This window comes from Octopus bimaculoides, chromosome 5 (genome assembly GCF_046866305.1).
Source record: "Octopus bimaculoides isolate indiv1 chromosome 5, ASM4686630v1, whole genome shotgun sequence".
NCBI lineage: Eukaryota > Metazoa > Mollusca > Cephalopoda > Octopoda > Octopodidae > Octopus > Octopus bimaculoides.
This window is the reverse complement of record NC_142932.1, coordinates 78,737,972-78,742,971: the sequence shown is the minus strand read 5'-3', so window position 1 is coordinate 78,742,971 and position 5,000 is coordinate 78,737,972. Positions and strand designations below refer to the sequence as shown.

General features: G+C 35.8%; 2 long non-coding RNA genes across 2 annotated transcripts in view; both read right to left on the bottom strand.

The window, feature by feature from the left end:
- LOC149135607 (uncharacterized) overlaps positions 1–385 on the bottom strand; it is a 1,264-nt gene extending 879 nt beyond the window's left edge. The window contains exon 1 of the long non-coding RNA XR_016241922.1: positions 40–385. This is a non-coding gene — a long non-coding RNA (uncharacterized LOC149135607). The remainder of the gene's footprint in view (positions 1–39) is intronic.
- Positions 1–3,882, bottom strand: part of LOC149135606 (uncharacterized) — a 24,461-nt gene extending 20,579 nt beyond the window's left edge. Inside the window, exon 1 of the long non-coding RNA XR_016241923.1 lies at positions 3,360–3,882. This is a non-coding gene — a long non-coding RNA (uncharacterized LOC149135606). The remainder of the gene's footprint in view (positions 1–3,359) is intronic.
- Between the last annotated feature and the right edge of the window lie 1,118 nt (positions 3,883–5,000).

Sequence of the window (5,000 nt, the reverse complement as noted above, 5' to 3'; positions counted from 1 at the left end):
TATATATATATATAATGGATAATAAAATGAATGGTTTACCCTGGTAGCTTACTGGTAAAACACGATCACTTTCAGAGTGATCGTTGGGTATATAACAAATGAAAGACAGAAGATGGAATATACGAGAATGTATTATTAGTCACGACAATCGTTTCGATATATCTAGCATCGATTCTTCTTGGGTGGGACACTCAACAACTCGTTCAGATGTATCTCGTCGAGTAATAAATAAATAAATAAATAAATAAATACACCTCGTTAAAATGACTGCCCGCCATATAACTACGTTTTGTAGAGAGACAAAAAGCCAGAAGATCAAAAATAAAATCGCAGATGACAAGAAGAGAAACGAACACGCTATCCAGCAAGAAAAGTATTGAAAATAACCGTTAACAGATATGGATGTATAAACGCCCTCGGGCAAGCTGCATGACGCGAGTACAAGCTTCCGCAAAATGTGAGCATAGGCACACGTGATCACAACGCGAGTTAGTTATTTACTTGTTTATAAGAATGAGGAGGTTAAAAGTAAACTTAAGTCATTCATACCTTAAATTAAATTGGTCACTCAAAATTCATTCTCACTGCATTGTTCAAAAGTACATTTATATGGGTGTAGGCATCTCGAGAGTCATTCAGAAATTCTATTAATTATATTCTCGTTAGTCCACAGAAGAGATAGGGATTCCTCGAGGCAGAAATGGCATCTCCTGGAAATTATATTGTATGGCTGGTAGTTCATTGATATGACCAATTCTTTCTGGCTTGTATATTTTATCCGAGTGAGCTCTCAAACGGTAACGTTGTGGTGGTATACGGTGTGAATCGCAGTGTAGGAATTACCAGTGTTGCTTATGCTTGCTTCATGTATATATTGATTTTTTCACGGTACCCAGCCCTAGCTAGAGCATCATTATAATAAGATGCATGAGATTCGAAAATTTTATTGTTAGCAGATAATCTAGAGATTCTTGTAGAAATATACTTTAACTAGTCCCCATAACAGAAGGTAGCGTCAAGAAAATTCACTCTACGATAATCTTTACCTATAGTAATGTTTAGTCCTAAATTTTTGAAAAGTCCAAAGAATTTTTTCTCGTGCCTTTCTAACTATACTTTTACTACTTCTGTCTAGAAAAAATAAGGCGTCATCCCTATATAGACCCCCTTTTACTTCCGGAAAGGAAGACTGGATTAATGAAAGGATATATATTCCGACAAGGTCACTAGTCTGAGCAGAATCATGTGAGCCCATTGCTATATCAAATGTATTTTCTCTATCTAATCTACTCCATAATATATCATTGAAATCTACTAGAGTGGCTCGCGTGGCAAGTATAATATCTATTTCGCATCGGGACAAATCGGAATTTTTCATGCTAAAAATCAGGGTTTGATTAAGAACGATCGGGTTGATAGTGGCATAATAGCTCTCTATATCTAGTTGCAAGAATTTACTAATCTTACTAACTTCTAGAAGCTTGAACCATCCAACCACCTCTTGGGTATCAGACCAGAGGGCTAATCTAATTTTAGATTTAAGGACGGGTATTATTACCCTGTCAATGATTTTTTACTAATAATGCCTATATCGGATTTAGAGGGACAAATCATTTTAACTGAGGGGTCAATAAGAAAGTTAGGTTTATGGCCCTTAAAGCAAAATCCGGGGTTTTCGGGGGACGTAGGGTTCGGTTCTATCATCTATGGCTAGATCTCTGACGATTTGTAGTCCTGTTTTGTTAATTCTTTTTAATATGACATTATTAGCATGTCTATTTGCTGCGTAATTCCTTCCTAATCATAGACTTATACAGTTCAACATCAACAATGTAAATGTTATTTGTTTTGTCCGCTGGTACAAGTATCCCCGGAGCTTTCTTGAAGTCGACAAGTAATTTTCTGATTTTCTATTGATGTACATTACACCTTCTAGGGTACCTCCTGAACTTCACGTTCTTGACTATACTATATAATTCTTCTTCAAATCTGGTTAGGTGTTAGTTGGTCGGTGGGTTCCTTCTAGATTTGAATACTTTTCTTGGTAGGTCACCATGTTCAGGTTTGTCGTTTGGTCTAAGCTCCTTGTCGAAAAAAAAAAGCTTTCCACTACATTCTACATACAAATTGGTTTGTTTTCTCCTAAAGATCACGTATATAATCCTTCCTACTGGGTATAGGTATGTCCTTTAGCGAAACATCCAGTGTTATTTTATCCATCATTTTGGTACGCTACTGTATAGCACCTTTCTCCTGGAAATCGGAAATTGGTTGTGGCTGATGGATAATAAAACGAATGGTTTACATCTGGTAGCTTACTGGTAAAGCACGGTCACTTTCAGAGTGATCGTAGGTATATAACAAATGAAAGACAGAAGATGGAATATACAAGAATTTATCATTAGTCACGACTATTATGTATGTATGTATGTATGTATGCATACATATGCGTACTCCCCCCCCCCCACACACACACACACGCACACACACAAACCATCGCACGGTCGAGTATTTCCGTAACAGCTCACCTTGTCGTCTGCTTTAACCAAATTTTTGAGCTGCGTTCTTGTTTGACGCAGATACACAAATACCGCCTCCGTTGTCTTACTTTCGCAGGTCTACTCTGATTAAGCAAATATATGACGAAAAGTATGCCAACCATACCGTCCGGATTTCTTTTTATTGTTTCGGCAATAATTTATCTCGTATTGCATTATTCAACGTGTGCTTTGTTTTATCAATTCGGTATCGTGCAATGTGAATTTAATCAATTCAGTATCGTGCAATTTGGTTCTTATATCTAGAAAGTCGAACAACCAATTATAGGCTACAAAATTGACTGGTAGGTAAGTAAATTGTGATGTTATTAAGAACGTACCTCAACATTTATATTTTTACTTTTCATTGTTTGATCTATTTCTTACCTGTTCAACTATTTGTTGAACTTATCTTGTTTTATTACAGAATGTTGTATAAAGTGCAAAACGGAATCGATGTAAGGGGGGACAGTCCACACTTTCATATTTGTATTTATAAATATGGTGCGTGAGAATGAGTGTGTGTGTGTGTGTGTATCGTGTGTATGTGTGTGTATCGTGTATGTGTGTGTGTGTGGTGTGTGTGGTGTGAGCGAATGAGTGAGTGAGTGGGAGAACGTTGTTACTCAGCAAGCAGACCAAAATATGTTCATCTTACAATCAGTTGATCTTGTTTCTTTTTGTTTGACTCTCGGTGAAGGCTCAAATACACCTCCTTTCTCCGTGTGCATATATGCATACATATGCATACATATGTTGAAAATGAACACCCGCATACACATTCATCGTTTTTAAAAAACATTATTTTAAAATACTACTTACAAGTATTTTTCTGGAAAATAGCTTTAAACAGCAATGCAATAAGGTAAGGAGATACTGATGTTTATAGTAATATTACCACGAGAACCAGAAATGAAATAAAAGCGTCAACTTGAAGCAACCGTTTTCGCACGTGTCGTTCACAAAAGTTTTTAAACGAAAGAATTTAATGATAAGCGTTTCCTTCAAACTTTCATTTCATATTTCAAAAAATACTCAGACAGTGAATATTTAAAAGAAAACCAGGCTCAGTCTACCAGCTGATGATTAGAAATGAGCAATTTGGAGAACTGAAAATCGGGACCTTTCAATTGGAATGTATTAAAGAATACTCTACATTTGTACTGAGTCCTGTAATTTCTCGTTTCTGGTGAATCAACAGAGGTTTATATATATGTGTGTGTGTGTGTGTGTGTGTGTGTGTGTGTGTGTGTGTGTGTGTACATATGTATGTATGTACGTATGGATACACACATGCGCACACTTGTATACATACATGTACGCGTACGTACTTATGGCGAGTCATTTGTCGAAACTACCTCTCTTCCTCATCTTTCTCTTTCTTTATTCTCTTTCTCTCTCTCTCCCTCGCTCTCTTTCTCACTTTCTTTCTTTCTTTCTTTCTTTCACCACCTCCTCTCTTCCGGACACATACACGTTAAGCAAGAATAATCGGCTGTTTCCGTTAAGCAATCGTAATATCGTCTGCTTCAACCAAATTTACAATAGTCTTACCGTTTCAATTGAACAGTTTTTGTCTCGTTCAAAGAATTTAGATTCTTTCCTAGTAACTTAATATTTAATCAGCTAACTGTAAACTATATTTTAGGTTGTCATTGAATTGTTTGTTGCATCTCGTCTTTCACTCTTAATCAATGCTCTTATATTCCTTTAGCATTTAAAATCTTCTGCAAGCAAATAAAAATACCCGTAACTATACGAAGATAAACTTAATGTAGACAAGTGTATATGTATCTAATATAAGTGAATTTACGTATTGAAATATGTGAATTATTGCGAATAAGCTGATATGGGTGAATATCATTATTTATATAATGTAACACATTAACTTAGAGTGTATATTATTATATAAACCAATTAGATGAATATTATATATATAATATAGCACATTAATTTAGCATCATTAAAAACTGCAAAATTGCACTACACAACATCACACTGCACTCTAGTGGGATTGTGGAACGCCTATTTCTGAATGTGAGATGTGGAATTTAGAGTGTATAGTGTAGAAAGTGGAACAGAATTCTTCAAGAGGAAGACTAACTTATTGCAACAGTACAGTTCACTGTACGATTGAGTGGGGAATGTGGAATGTGGATTATGGAGTGTGCCCAGCAACTTAGAAGAGTGTCACACTGCACCAAAACACAAGCACATATTCTGTCTCACACACACACACACACACACACACACACACACACACACACACACACACACACACACACACACACACACACACACACACCACACATACACACACGCGTTTATCAAATTCTCAATCACTGATGTCTGATCGAGTTTAAAGATTGTGCATGTGCATACATATTCATCTTAATATATAGATATAAATCTATATCTATCTATCTATCTATCTATCTATCTATCTATCTATATATATATATA